The following is a 15,034-nucleotide window of genomic DNA, read 5'->3' on the forward strand; positions in this document are numbered from 1 at the left end:
GATATATCGCCAGCTTTGCATCCTCCATCCTCCATAGTAACCTATGAGGAATGCGGCAACGAGCGGGACAGTAGGGATTGCAGAAGGGATCAGAGATTCCTTTTGCTGTCTTTCCTACATACATTCTGGTGATACTTAATACTTGCAACCAGTGCTCTATTGCATTCTGTAATAATCTTTTTTTTTACGACCCAATAATGCCATATACATACCAATATACCATAAAAACTACATTTGCTGCAAAATTGGAGACATAAGAGAAAGTTACTTGTTTACTTTAACAAAAAAAAGTATTTTATTATTTACAAAAAGCAGCTTTAATAACCTCATTGTCACCCTTGGCCTTAACGTACCAGCATTTGATTACATTGCATTAATTTTCTGGCAGTGAGGTAATATGAAATGTACTTTGTGCTATAATGCTAATGGAATATTTTATGCACTCCTTAAAGTGCTTCAGTCACCTCTGCAATACATACTGTTTCCTATGTGGCAGCAAGATTATTTATTTATAATATGTTTTAGCAAAAAGCGCTTGCTATTTGTTTTTGCAATCCTCAGTAGAGAATATGCGCATCTAATTATTGCTATGCATGACCTATTTTTTTTTTTTTAGGTTTACGACAATTGTAAAATAAAAACATAATAACTACGTAATAGTAATTATTAAAAAAATAAAAAAAAACAGAATGTCAATAGATCAAATAATTTGGTGGCTCAGATATCCCAGAACACAGGCTGAAAGCTTCTTTTCTTCAAAAGGGTGTCATCTACAGTATATCCCACTTGGTGTTTTAGGTAGTCAGGAGACTCCTTATCTTTTTAACAAAGGTGTCTCTTTTCCGGAGATGTGCGGTTTGGTTTCCAGAAATCAAAACCTGAGGAGATCTGATCTGAACTGAGTTCAAGTTCAAATCTTCCCATACTTTAGCATTCATATTTGAATGCAAATTTGGGGTTTTAAATTACATTAAATGCATTATATTAGCAGTTTTATATATTATCGATATTTTTAAATTAATTTTAAAAAGAGCCAAAATCCAAATTTGAACCAAAAGACTTAAGAATGGTTTTGCCAGAACCAAAACATGATGATGAATTAGAACCAAAACACAGGGTTCCGGGCACATCTTTTATCCTTTCTGGACATTTATCTGAGGAAATCAAGATCGTGGGCCATATTATTAAAGAGTGGTTTTATAGAAGCAATCAATCAGATAGCAAGCAATCAGATTCTAGCTATTATCTTCTAGAAAGTGGTAGATAAATGATAAGTCAAATCTGATTGGCTTCTTTGGGCAACATCTCTACTTCTATAAATCCGTAATCTATTAAATATACCACTCTATCTTTTAAATTATTTGCTAGGGTAATCCTGTGCACTGAGAAGTGTGTGGTGGCTAGCTGCGGCACCTTTTGGGTGACCAACCCGTGGTGTAAAAATAATTCTGATTGGTGGTCTGGGTTAGTGCAGCCTAATGAGGTGTTTAAAAGTTATATGGTAAATTAATGCTTAATAATGATATAGGAGGTAATAAGGACAGACATGAAATATATGTAAAAGGTTTACTTCATAGGTTAAGATTAAAATAAATAAATCAATAGTTGCACAAGTAAATATATAATGATAAAAAGGGCTCATCTGATTTAAACCCTCCTTCGAACTTAGATTTTCCCTTAAGATGATAAGGTAGTGTGCAAAGTTTGAAGATGATTATTTAAAGCGTTAGAATTAGGGATGCCAATCCCGGGGCATTTTTTCAATCCCGGGAATCGGGATTGAAAAATGCTCAATCCCAGGATTCCCGGGATCCCGGGATTGGCATCTCTAATCAGTTTAGGCAAAAAAAATGCTACAAAGAAGCCCAGTCCCCCCCGCTACAGCCGCCCCTCACATTCATTTACTCACACCAGCGGCCGGGAGCAGGGCAGGCAGGAGCAGGAGGCGTCAGCTGCGGTAGCAGCAGCAGCAGAGCCGCCCGGAGGGCGGGCGGCCGACGCTGCCAGGTCCGGTCCAGGTCAGAGATGATTCTGGAGCGGGTATGGGCAGTCCGACCTGCGCAGCGTGATGGTCAGAGGTCACGCTGCGCAGGTCGGACTGCCCATACCCGCTCCAGACTGCAGTCTGGGGATCAGGAACTCCTGGGTAGCGTCTGAGCACTCGCTCAGACGCTGCCCGGCATTAGATATGCGCATATAATCCCGAAATTCTAACTAGGGTGGCCAATCCCGGGATCAGGATCCCGGGATTTGGCCTAAAAACTGCCGGGATTTGAATCCCGGGATTGGATCTTCCAATCTTCCAATCCCGGGATTCAAATCCCGGCAGTTTTTAGGCCAAATCCCGGGATCCTGATCCCGGGATTGGCCACCCTAGTTAGAATGTTATCGTGGAACATCCAAACACACACACACACACACAAACATTGTTCGATTATACTTATGTAGATATATACTGTATGAAGAAATAATCACACTCTATTGAAAAACAAAACAAAAAAAAGCACTCACGTTATATAAAAAAATATATATAATACTGTGTACTGTATATAAAGAATTTTTTTTTATTCTGTTTGTCTGTTGGTAATATTAAGAGATGACTGTTTCTCAAAATTCTTGTTGCATGGCTTTACCTACTTTTTTAAGGCACTGGCATCAAAATAAGTGCTTTTAGCAGGATTACAAAATGCTAATAAAAGCATGTACAGTAAGTGTAGGAGCTCATTTCCACTGCAGGACAGACGAGATTACAATTGGCAAGCTGTGTCTATCGTGTTAAATAGAATGCCAGGGTATAATCAGCCTTAAGATGTTTCTGGCTAGGTCACCATAGTACAAAATTGTGGGGCACAGCACAGATAAAGCATGCAGTTCTACCTCAACTCTCTTTTTTCCTAACCTCCCTCATGCTGCACACATAGACTTTGACGATGACACAGACAGACAAACATAAATCAGAGATTGAAGATAATAACCATAATGCTCCTTACTGTCATTTTTTCAAACCCATCCTGTAATATGACAGTTAGGGGCTGCTTGGCTGGCTATTAATCACTCTCCATTTGATCACTTTTTGAAGCTTGATACATCTGACCCTTAGTGACTGTCAGACAGGATTTTCAGCGCCAGGTTCCTTCATAGACCGAGTCTTCTATAATTGTACCCCTTTACTTACATGATGGCAATGCAGCCCTGGTTGCTGGCTGTGCATTTAGACAGGATACAGTCATTAGGTCTACACCAACTAGGTCGACAAGCATTGGGTCGACACCACTAGGTTGACAGGCAACAAGGTCGACATGGGGTTTTTCACTGTTTTTTGAGCCGAAATGTTTTTTTGAGCCCGAAGTATAGCGAGCGGATGCGGTGCACTTCAAACAGCGGAATCAATGTGTAACTAATGATCTTCCAACTGAGCACTGAGATGCTTCTGCTGGTTCTGCATATCTATTTGGCTCTATCCCAGGTGTCCTGCTAACACGTGCAATAGGGGACAGGATGGCTCCTGCCTTGGACCGCTCAGCATGCGCCCATCGTGGCTGCTGGACTGGACCAACCGGTGACCGCTGATTCCTCATGCTGCAGACAGCAAAATCCCAAGAGAATGACCCTCATTGTCACACAGTGTGCCAACTTACTGCGGATCCAATAGACTGGCTGAGAGCGCTATCTATATTATTCTGTAAGGCATGTGATTTTATACACACACGCACACACATTACAATTTGTCTTCACATTTGTTTAAAGGATGGGCATCAAACTCCAACATGCCTCCGGGCTACTGGGATGAACTTAGGCCTCTGGATATGAGTGAGGGTAAATGGGTGTTGCTGGCTGCTGCTGTGGTATGTGTTGCTGGATGATGGGTGCTGTGGTGGGTGAGGGGTGCTGGATCAGAGGTGGAATTTGCGGCAGTGCTAGGGGGCACCAACAAAAATTTTTCCTTAAGGAATCAAATTGGTTAAGGCTGACTCTGTTGAGCGCTTCTTAGTAAACCTTTTGTTAAATTGAGATAAGCTGAGATTTTGCCCTTTCAATGTCAAAAACAGCAAATAAAGGCCTTTACTCAAATTCATAGAGACCCATTATACTGTAAGCACCACTGAGGCAGGAACTGAGGTACTGTATATTGTTTTTGCTCTAAGTCAAGAAAGGTTTTAAGGTGCCCATAGACGCTCCGATCCCGGCGGTGCGATGTGTGCTTTGAGGTGCGCGCTCCCGCGGCACCTCATCGCACAGTACAAAAAGTATGTGCTGCACATACTTTTTGTACTTGCTTTTTATTGCATCGCATTGCATTGCATGCACAAGGCATGCACAAGGCATGCAATGGATGCTATTTTAGCCCAGAACGCACGCCGGGATCAGAGCGTGTATGGGCACCTTTAGTAGTAGTAGCAATATTAGTAGTAGTAGTAGTAGTAGTAGTAATGCAAAGAAGAGGAAGAACAGGAAGCCCCATACTAGCACGGCGCTCAATTTCAGTACGTACGGTACCATACTGAAATCGCATTGCATGCCGCGTTATAGTGGCATGCGATGCGTGCGATGCGATGCAACTTCAGTACCTCTGGTTCCTGCTCCCTGTCATTCCCGCCCCCTGTTAGATTCTCTCAGAAATCATTGGGAGGTGATTTTCTGACAGGACTGAAAGCATTCCTCAGAGCTGCTAGTGAATTATTGGATAATTGGATAATTATACCAACTTACTTGGCTGTATTGATTGATATCTTTACCTTGCTTCAGACAGAGGAAGAGGTGATACAGTTCTTTCAGCAGGTAGAACTCCTTCCAGTGACGCAGAATTGTGTGAATGGCCACGCAATGCGCCTCTCGGTGAAGGAATGTATGTGGCTGTGCCATGTTAAAGTTTGCCGGCTGAAGGTGAGCCTGAGAGCGGCCCACTGGTTTCCTGGGTGCCGCTTGTCCTTTCTTACCATGCTGCTAATTACAGTTATTCATTAACACATGTCGTCATTACTGTGTCAGCTGTATGATATTGCAGGTGTGAATGTGTTCCTAAAACACCACCACTATCCACACCACCCCAAAGCGCGGCGAGCGGCGGCGTAGCGCATCCTCCAACCTTTTCATACCCCCACTATCCACGTCAGCATGTAGTTGATTTTATAATGTGTGGCGAGCCACCGAGCCCGAAGTGTGGCGAGCGGACACGGAATACATGTAAAGTAATCCACCTCCCCTCGCGGGGCTCACTGCGCTCGCCACGCTTCGGGCTCGGTGGCTCGCTGCGCTCGCCACACTTTATAATATCAACTCCATGCTGACGTGGATAGTGGGGGAATGAAAAGGTCGGAGGACGCGTTACGCTGTGCTTGCTACGCTTCGGGGTGGCGTGGATATTGGTGGTGATGCAAAAGAATGGTACGCACCCATGACATTGCATGGGTGCTTGTACAATGATATATCGGATCGCATCCACTGTATGGTGGCATGCGATGCGATATTTCATTGTATAAGTACTCCTGTGCTCTAAATAAGCACATCTGCTCATATCTCATAGCATGGGTGCTTATACAATGAAATATCGCATCGGATCGCACCCTGTCTATGGTGCAGTCCTATCCCATGCGATATTTCATTGTATAAGCACTCCTGTGCAGTTAATATGGACATCGCATCGCACAGCACTATACACGCTGTGCGATCCGATGCAATTTAACTACGGTGAATAGATCAGTACGCTAAATGCGTACTGGACGCCCTGAAAAGAAACAAATACCCAACTGAGTTCAGCAGCATCTGCTTTAGAAGACCAGAGCTGATGTTGCCAATAACGTACTTGTCTGCCTAGCATGGAAATTAATTTTCAGTCCTTCTTTAGAGTTTGTTATTGCTGAACGCTTGTGTAGAATAGGTGATGATCTTTCCTAATTATCTGACAGTTTTTATTCTAGCTTCATCAAAGGAAAATACTGTCTTCTACATTATAATTTTATGGTTTAGAACATTACAGCGGATTTACATTGTATTTAACATTATCATGCAGATGTGCCCCTGCATTGTTGCTGTAGCAGGGCTGTGATGCGCACATGTCCGTATGCTTTCAAAGCTGGCATAGAGTATCATATGCCCCACCATCGCAGCAAGGCTACAATATGACACATTGGTAGATTATACAAACTAGAAGATATTATCTGCATACAGAAATGTTCTCGAAAATAAATGGATTTGACTGCAATAAGATTGTGACTGCAACACCCCAATCCAGATGCTTAAGGAAGCAGCTGCTAATGCTCTCAGTGCAAATTTATACCAGCACTGTACCTGGTGTAAGGGAACTACCTGAAATCAGCTGGACCTCTATATATTCTCAGCTCTCACTAACCCACAATTCTATCTACATGCCAACAACACAGTCACAGCATACTCATCCGACTCCCCATAGCAGTCCAGTTACAGCCTCTAGAGCGTCCCCAGAGCGTACATATGTGCAACTGCCGGACAGGCTCTGTATCTTCCAGTATGCATTATATGGCTACATACACATTAGATTAAATGATCACGACAAATTGTAATGACATTTTTGTGTATATCGTCTGGTGTGTATGATACACGCTCCCAAAGGTTGTTGCACTATTTCTTCTTCTTTTCTAGAAATTGTTATTTAAGGAAAATTAGAGGATTTATATGGACATTTCACTCATGTCTATACACTTAATAGTGTAAGTGTCGACATATTTATTATACGCAAACCAATTTCTCAAAGCGCTGAATACCCTGGTTCTTTCTTGTTTGCATTAACAGGACATGCACACTTTAACAAACCAATAATTTCAGCGACAGGGTCTGCCTCACGACTGTAACTGAAATGATTGATTTGTTTGGGCCCCCACAAAACAAACTGCCAATGCTCCAAAGAGCACATAACGCAAAGAAAAAAACTGCAAGATGGGATTGTATTTGGGCCCTCCCATCCAGCCGTATGTTTTTTAATAAGGACATGCCCAGTTTAAAAAAAACATAATTTCAGCGACAAATGAACCCCTGGAAAATTCAAAAACAAACTACCATCATGCTCTAGTGAGTCATGTCTTGCAGAATATTTAATGAGCCAACCTCCCCCTTTCCTGCCCTCCACATACCCTATACATTTACAAAACCTAGTTACATAAATTCACCCTCCATAAGATGTTAAACATCAGAGGGATATAAAGAGACAATATGATGGGCACTCACCAAGGTTTATAATTTTACCAGGCTTTATTACATATTCATATCCAGAAATCGACATGATGTTTCGATCCTAGACGGATCATCATCAGGATTTGTAGCAGCTTGTCTGAGACCAAACATCGAGGCCGACATCCACCAGATTGGGTGTATCTGCACTGCCTCTCCGGGCCAGCCTAAATTCCCTGTCACCGGAAGTGATCCAGTTACTATATAGCAGCAACTAATCTAACTTTTGTCTACTTTCAGAAAGCTAATAATGTATAGCTTACTTGTAGCCTCCACTAATATGAAGTGCCAGCATACCTGTTTAGTGACCCGCTGTATCCAATAGCGTAGTTCAGCGGTGCCGCTATAATCATGCGTTTCACAGATCAAGGCGGAAGTGACATATGCGCTCCAAATTCCCAGAAGTCCCAGTTCTATATAGATCAATGCAGGGTGTCAAATGTCACCCTGCAATACTATTGTGTTCATATTGCTGCTATGTGACAGGTGCTGGCTGTGAATAGATTGGAGAGTAGTTGTTCACATATTTGTATCCAGAAATACACTTATTTTTGGATGAGTGTATTTCTGGATACAAATACACCTGTTTTTTTTACAAATTTCCTTTAGTAAATTTCCCCCTATGTGTCCGTTTTTTTATAAAAGCCCAGTTCCTCTTTTTTCTTTATAGAGTGGCTGGTCCTCTCCTGTTGGTTCCTGTTCCAGGGAACCTTATAATGAAGATCTAGAAAGAGAGTGTCAAATGTCACCCTGCAATGATCTCGATTCTTGTGCTGGGAGCCTAGATGTGAGCACTGCTGCCTATTAAACAGCGTGTGTCAAGCTTCTGTAGAAGCTAAGGTTGCAGTGGACTCTTGATCTACCTCTGTTCTAAATTCTTCCATCTATTGATACATTTCTAATCAGATCATAATAATAATAATAAAGAACTCCTACACCAGCTAGTTCAATCTAGTTTGACCCATTCCATAGAGGAAATATGACTATCAATTGTTATGATTACCAATTGAATGGTTCTATACTATTACCCCTGATGAAGTCATATCTGACGAATGTGTTGGGTTTTACACTTGGCTGTATATGTATAAGAATTCTGATGGATCTCCGTCTACATGCAAGGACACTGAAGTTGTTACATGTTGAATTTTCACAATACATTTTTTTTTTATAATTGTCACATTGATTGTCAACCTGAATTGTTTTTGACATTAGCACCCTCAAAGATTCCCCTGTTGTTCTAATATACTGTATGTACAGTATATATATATATATATATTTATTTCAATAAAGTAGTGGTACTAGCGCCAAGTGGTTCCCTTTTTGTAAAAGAGTCCGTGTAGAGTAGACCATATGGGGGAAATTTACTAAAGGAAATTTGTAAAAAATATTTGTATCCAGAAATACACTTATTTTTGACATTTGCTATCCCGAAAATATGGCAATTTGTATTCGTATTGATAGCACATTTCCGTATTTTCGGGATAGTAAATGTCAAAAATGAGTGTATTTCTGGATACAAATACACCTGTTTTTTTTATAAATTTCCTTTAGTAAATTTCCCCCTATGTGTCCGTTTTTTTATAAAAGCCCAGTTCCTCTTTTTTCTTTATAGAGTGGCTGGTCCTCTCCTGTTGGTTCCTGTTTCAGGGAACCTTATAATGAAGATCTAGAAAGAGAGTGAGAGGGCGCCTTCTGGTGCAGTATGTTAATGTTTATATATGGGTCCCTTCACCTAGTGCGGGTCATGCACTAGAAGTGTGTTTCACAGACAGGAAGTTTAATCTATAATAAATACTAGCTTTACTGAAGCTCGGAAAGGCAAAGCAAATTACCAGAATAGATAGGGTGTTGCCTATACTTTTTGACCGTAGGGACACATACTGTACCTTCTTCAGCCCGAACTGTCATTCATATTAGATCTGTGGAGTTAATAGCAGTCATGGCTATAGTCGCATGGCACACAATACTGACTTGGGAGCTGTCCCTGCCCAGGGTGGGAACTTGAGAGGGGGGCACTGGTGCTGTCTCTGACACCTGCATTTGGCTGCAAGATACCAGGAAAAACACCTTATATATCTGCTAGATACCCACCCATAGGACACAACTGGAGCCCATCATCTTGGCTCTGGCTGCAGCCTGGCCCTACCTTTGTGACATCATTAATTCACATATCATACCTCCCAACATGACTCATTCCAGGAGGGACACAATGCTGTATTACTGGATTTCCTCTTAATGTATGATTGCCATCACCTGTTTTAAACAAGATAAGGGCCATCCCACCGACACCGATATTGGCGGCCGCAGGAGCCGGCAGGGGGACCGGCATCAGCAAATGCATACACACTTGCCGATGGCACAAACGACAAAGCTGACGGGGGGGGGGGGGGCGGTCATGCTGCAACATGTTGACGGTGTCCTCCCTTGTCCGAACCTGCTTGGATGAGGGAGGGGGTCATTAACGACGTGCAGGAGCGCGCATTGTTAATGATGCACAGAGTACACACTGGACGATATTTTTCACAAATTAAGAGGGAAGTCCTGGAATAGAGCATTGTATCCCTCCTGGTAAGGGTCATGTTGGGAGGTATGCACATACGCATAGATTGGGACAAGGGTGCATTGTTGCCATTTGGTTCCGTCACACTTCTCTGTCCTTATCTAAACCCACAAACCCCACAACTAAACATTCAGTAATACAGTGGGCAACAAACTCTACTTGGGATTTATCTTTAAAATATTCACTGCAACATTTTTTGTAGATGTGTTTCCTCAGATCTTACAGTCGGCAGATTATTACTGCTTTCTGAGGAAAAAGCTATCATGTTTTATATATGCAAAAATCTGAACATGCAAATTGGTATCGTTGGACAGGATTAAGATGAATAGGCACAGGAGCAACATGAAAAGGGACTTGACATAATCTCATGTTCCAACTTGTTAAGATGTGACATACAGTAGGAGCAAGTTTCATCTTTGCTCCTTTGGCCATGGCTAGCCATGGCTATTCTATTGTTCTCAGCTGCAATACGTATTGTATTGCAGCTGAGAACAATAGAATAGTCATGGACAAAGGAGCAAAGATGAAACTTGCTCCTACTGTAGTAATGGAAACATAAAAAGATTATATACGCCTTATGGAGTATAAAAATTTAAATTCAATAACATATATGATGGAAAAGGTGCAATGTATACTTTGCTATAAGAATGTCTTGTGTAACTTACCTCAGCAGGTTATTATAGAGCTTTTGCTGAATGACATGTATGTGTTCTGTTACAGGTAACATGTACATTGTATTAAAATCACAAACACTGAAAGTAATGATGTCACCAGAGAGATGTCCCGGGATGGAACAGTATGCAAATACAGTGCCATATCTATAATAGGCGCTGTGTCGAGAGCAGACCTTTTCCTGGCATTTTGCACGTTTGCAGTAGGAAAATCGACACCGAGCCATATCAGCTAATCACCACCATGACGTTATTACCCTAATAATGTATTTGCAGCAGCGATCCCATGCGTAGCCAATACGTTCCAAATATGCATATGACACAAACACCTGGATTTCTACAGCAGCTGTGTACAAATACTCCCGGATTATGTTATGGCCACACAGATGTTTTCTTTGTACGGGATTGTAGCTGTATGTGACAAGGCTGTTATTTTATAGAATTGAAGCAAGGGTTAAAAAAACATGATAAGGCAGGTCTATGGGTGAATCAAGGGATGGGCCAATGTCCAGGAATCTCTCAGCACAAAGGTGGCAATCCCTACTAGTTAAGGTTTTCCACGCAAGGAAAAAATTGCTGCTGACATTTACGTGTACAGCAAAATACAGTGATTACACAGAATACAACTGCCACAGGGAATCTTGGTGTAATTGAATCCAATTAAGATAATTGGACGTCAGTATTTTACAAAAATGGATGAGTAATCATCTGTTGACAACTAGTACAATGAATAAAAGGACCACTTTAGTGCCATTATATGTATAAGATACACAATGCTCATTTATAACTTGCAGAATGTTCACCTACTTGCAACATAGAATATACTGTACAGAAGCACTAATGGGCAGTAAATGCACAGCCACTGCATCTCTGCAAACATTTCTTTCTCTAATGGACAAAACATGTGCACTGCAGGTGGTACATACTGTATGTAATGTGCAGAGAGAGTTAGATTTGGGTGAGTTATATTTATTCAGTGCAGGGCTGCTTTATTTTTACACTGCAATTTAGATATCAGTTTGAGGTGAAAACCACAATCAAGTCTAACTCTCTCTGCACATTACATCTGCCCCACCTGCAATGCACATGGTTTTGTCCATTAGAGAATCTGCTTTTGCCAGTGAACCAGAATCAGGCCCTTCACGCCCAATGAAGGAAAGGGTTCTTCACAGTTAGGGCAGTTCAAATTTGGAATTCTCTACCACAAAAGGTTGTGATGGCTGACTCAATATATTTAAGATCAGGTTAGACAAATTTTTAGCGGAGAAAAAAATCCAGTGATACAACCGTAAATATCTGCCACAAAATGTCCGGTTAACGCCCACCCAACCCAATGGTGGGTTCTGACAATTAACTTGCGAGGGTATTGTGAATAGAGCAATTGCTGATTTTGGATGCTGTTTGGCTTCATGCATGGGTGCTATGATCTGTACGCATGTGCAATAGTCAATTATCAGTGGCCTCGTGAATTCACAGAGCAGGGATCAGGTCTGAATAACCCCCTATACTGGCGTTAGTTGCATTCAATATTGTGACATGAACCACCGGGGACGGGCTAGCTGCGTCCTGCTGTAATCGCTGGGAGAGTTGGCATGAGTGACTGCTACATGGCTTGCGCATTTGCAGAGAATCTCGTCAGCATGGAGGGACAGGGTGCCACCCATCAGCATTGTACAAGCACTCTGCGTGACGAGAAACTGGAGCGAGAGGATGTAAATCCAAAAGAAACACACGCGCACCTAACATTAGGCCATGCCCTTCCATGGTCCCTATTTGCCACCAGAAGGAGAGCTTTCTCACACCGCCATGGCGCTCGTTTGCTGGCATCAGCTCACTCACGCTAGTAATCCCCTCAGTACAGTGTCTGTTGGATGGCGGCGACAATTTTGTTGGTTACCTTTGCACATAGCTGCACAGAGCCATGGTCTTCAGAAACATAGCCACAGCCCTTTATGTCCGCATAGCTGGAGCTCAGTCACTAGGGTATCAATATTCACTGTACACTTTCCGTCTCCCAGGCACCACCGGCAGAAGGCATATCAGGTGACTGCATACTATCTGGACATTGTAGTTCTACCGCCTCATGCCGTCTGAGTGTGTACTGCGAAGGCCTAAAGTTGACAGATGTTCGTCACTTAAAACCGGGACTTTCCGTATCCCGGGATGGGTTTGGCCGGGACGCGGGATTTACGAGGAACCGGGACAGTCCTGGGCAATCTGATCTGATGATGTGCCTTGTAATTTTAAAATCATGTTTGGTCTGCCTAATTCATACCTTTTCTGTATGGAACATTGATGTAAACATAAACGCAAGAGATTTATTCAGACAAATGGTATCTACTCAATGTTTTTATAAGTAACTTTAGATATTTTTAATATTCAAGAAATAACACACACACATACTGTATATTTGGATCCAAATTCACATTCCCTTGATCCAAAGAAATTTTATCTGGAACCAGACATCTATTATTCAAAGTTACCTAAATCCACAAATGAGGCCTAATTCACAATCCACACAATATACGTACGTGTGTGCTTACACATACCTCTTAATATCTTGAAAGGGAGAGATGTAACTTCTTGTGTGCCTAGGGCAGTGATGGCTGACCTTGACATTCCAGATGTTGTTGAACTACACATCCCACCAAGCCCTGCTACAGTTTTGCTATTTGGCCACGCTAAAACTGATGCAGGGCATACTGGGATGTGTAGTTCGACAACAGCTGGAGTGTCAAGGTCAGCCATCACTGGCCTAGGGCATGCAATAATTTGCTGCAATGCCACAAGCCTCACCCTGTTTGCTGACACTATGGGCCTTATTCTAGTTCACTCTTTCTGACAACATCCTTCTTAGATGGACAAAAACATGTGCACTGCAGGTGGGGCACATGTTACTTGTACAGAGAGAATTAGATTTGGGTAAGTTATTTTGTTTCTGTGCAGGGTAAATACTGGCGTCTTTATTTTTACACTGCAATATAGATCTCACTTTGAATTAAAACCCCACCCAAATCTAATTCTCTCTGCACAAGTAACATCTGCCCCACCTGCAGTGCACATGGTTTTGTCCATCTAAGAAGGATTTTGTCAGAAAGAGTGAACTAGAATAAGGCCCTATGTTGTTATGCTCAGCGCTCTGCAAGCAAGTGACAGGGGGTCTTCCAACTAACCCCACCCCCCACTAACATACACTCCACCACACAACCTGTGGGTGGGACAGCAGGACAGTTCCAAAATAGTGACTGTTCCCCTGAAAATTGGGACAGTTGAAAGGTAGCATAGATATTTTATCACTACAGTATATTTGAGAACAATACTTGATACTGTATTCGCATATGAATTCCAGATAACTTTAGTTTCCAGCATTATGTGTTTAGAAAAACTTTGTTTTTATTATTATGGGAACGAAGAAAAGCTTTTACTGTAAATGCAACAGTCTAATCTCATTGTATCTCCTATCTGCATTATTCATAAAAATAAAGCTGTTATAAAGCTGTAGTTTAAGACCAGAATTAACTGTGGCATCTACATGAGTTCTAGGACTTTGCATATTACAGACTGACAGGATATTTCTATGCCATTTATGTTTTTTGTTTTTTTACTTTAGGTTAAATTAAATGATTAATTACAATGAGTTCGTATAGTGAAATAATTGATAGGTAAATGTATCTCTTAGACAGAAAATATAGCAGCGCTGCTACTACAAGAAAGGACAAAAAAAGCAGGGTTTATATTATTGCCAAACTTTACTTTAAAGACATATACCACTCAAAAACATTGAGGATATAATAACATGAATAAAACATTTTAAAAAAACGGTCTCACAGTCAGGTACCATTTAGGGGAGTATTTGATGCAAAAAAAATGGTTAGGTGGATGGGTAAGTGCACTTTACCATAAATTGTGGTGAATGCATCCAATGGAGGTGGGATAATATCACCCTCAAGGGGGGACCAGAGTCCTCTCTAGTCTTACAGTATTGGTTGGCAAAACCCGTTGGAAGATGGAGATGAATGGAACCCCCAAGGAACGGGTACCAGAGTCCTCTCTAGTTTTACTCGTTGGATGGTAGACCGCTGGAGGAGATGTGCTGGTATGCCTTGGTGTCAATTGTAGGGCGTCCTCTCACATGGATGGCTGTAACGTGCTTTTGCTGCCAAGCGATGTCCAAGGAAGGAAATGCCAGGCAGTACTGACCAATTGGTCATGGAAGCAAGGGAAGGTGACCAATAAATGTTGTACCAAAGTAATGATGAAGAAACAGTCGGCTCCTTATAGCAGAAGACTGGTCCTGAAAGTGAGGCCAAAAACCACTGACGCATTTCCCTACCTGCTGTAGCTCTTAGCAAATAATTTTATGCCAGTAGTATGTAATACAGGTTGAATATCCTTTATCCAAAATGCTCGGGACCGGAAGAATTTTGGATAGCGGTTTTTTACTTATTTCAGAATATTTTTATTTTTCAATGATGTATCTTGAGGTATCTTGCATTTATGTTGTATAAACACATAAAACACGTGAAATACACAGATATATATTTTATTTGTGCATAAAACAAGGTTTCAAAACATGAAACAAAGTTTGTGTACTATCTCA

At 41.6% G+C, this 15,034-nt stretch overlaps 1 protein-coding gene across 1 annotated transcript in view; it reads left to right on the forward strand.

Annotated features, from left to right (window-relative positions):
• The window catches only part of SYNDIG1 (synapse differentiation inducing 1), a 283,353-nt gene that overhangs the window by 250,120 nt on the left and 18,199 nt on the right, over window positions 1-15,034 (forward strand). The window lies entirely within an intron of this gene.

The sequence above is a fragment of the Crinia signifera genome, chromosome 3 (assembly GCF_055691185.1).
Source record: "Crinia signifera chromosome 3, ASM5569118v1, whole genome shotgun sequence".
Taxonomy (NCBI): domain Eukaryota; kingdom Metazoa; phylum Chordata; class Amphibia; order Anura; family Myobatrachidae; genus Crinia; species Crinia signifera.